This window comes from Arabidopsis lyrata (assembly GCF_000004255.2).
Source record: "Arabidopsis lyrata subsp. lyrata unplaced genomic scaffold ARALYscaffold_8, whole genome shotgun sequence".
NCBI classification, from domain to species: domain Eukaryota; kingdom Viridiplantae; phylum Streptophyta; class Magnoliopsida; order Brassicales; family Brassicaceae; genus Arabidopsis; species Arabidopsis lyrata.
In genome coordinates, this window is record NW_003302548.1 from 425,104 (window position 1) to 426,520 (window position 1,417).

Genomic DNA, 1,417 nt, shown 5'->3' on the forward strand with positions numbered 1-1,417 from the left:
TTTTCAAAGGATTTTGCAGGACAAAAGTGAGTACCCTCAAAACATAAGTTGTTTCTATTTTCCACAGTCTCCAAAGGACCCAAGGCCACAGCCTTCTTATTTGAGCAGGAACCTGAAAATTCTTTTGAACCTCAAATAAGAACTGCATATTAGCAAAAATAGCACTTATACCAAAGCCAAATTCTGGAGTAGGGACACCAGAAATAGCCCACACCTGACGTGCCACAGAGCATGTAAAGAGTACATGATTTATGGATTCTCCTTCTTCTCCACAAATCTGACACCTTGGATCACTTTTCATACCTTTATGAATAATCTGATCAGCTACTGGCAAAGCAGCACACAAAGCACGCCAGATGAACAATTTTATCTTTGGAGCTGAAGGGATGGACCAAACTTTTTCTTTGAGACCATTAAGAGATGGGTGAGAGGTTGCATTTCTGATAAGATCAGATTTGTTATCCTTAAATGCTAACCAGTAACCAGTCTTAACAGAGTATTCACCCGACTTTGTGTGCAGCCAGACCCAAAAATCTTCCACGTTCACTACTGGATTCTTCTTTATGATGATCTCAACATCCACTGGATAGAATAAATCATCAAGCACCTCTCTGTTCCATCTTCTGGATTCAAAGTCAATGAGATCTTTAACTTTCAAGCTCAAATTAACAGAGAAGTGTTTCATGAGAGGAGTTCTTGGACCATGATCCTGATCAAAGAGCCAAGGATCCATCCAAACACTAAGAGAATTACCATTACCAACTTCTTTCCTTAGACCTTTCAAAAGCAGTTCTCTTCCGTGTATTATGCTCCTCCAAGCATAAGAAGGCCTAGCTCCAATTTCAGCTTCCAAGAAATCATCCCCATCAAAATATCTGCTCTTGAAGAATCTAGCAAAGAGACAGTTTGGATTCTGTAATAACCGCCAAGCCTGTTTTGCCAATAAGGCTTGGTTAAAACTTTGGATATCTTTGAATCCCAAACCACCTTGATCTTTAGCTAAGCATAGCTTCTCCCAACTAACCCAGTGAGTTTTCCTCTTATGCTCAAAGGAGTTCCACCAAAAGTCTGACATTGCACTTGTCAAGTTGTCACAAGTGGTTTTTGTCAGTTTGAAACATGACATCGCATAAACCGGGAGGGCCATTGCAACCGCTTTCAGAAGAATCTCTTTTCCCCCCATAGACAAAGTCCTTGCAAACCAACCTGAAAGTCTAGCCTTTAGTCTTTCCTTTATGTAGTCTAAGAGCTGAATTTTAGACCCACTAAAACACTCAGGAAGACCGAGGTAAGTACTAGCTCCTCCTTCATTCATTATGCCTAGCTCAGTTTTAATCCAACCTTTACAACTCTCATCAATCTTAGCACCAAAGGTGATTGAAGATTTGTCAAAATTGATTTTTTGCCCTGTTGCATG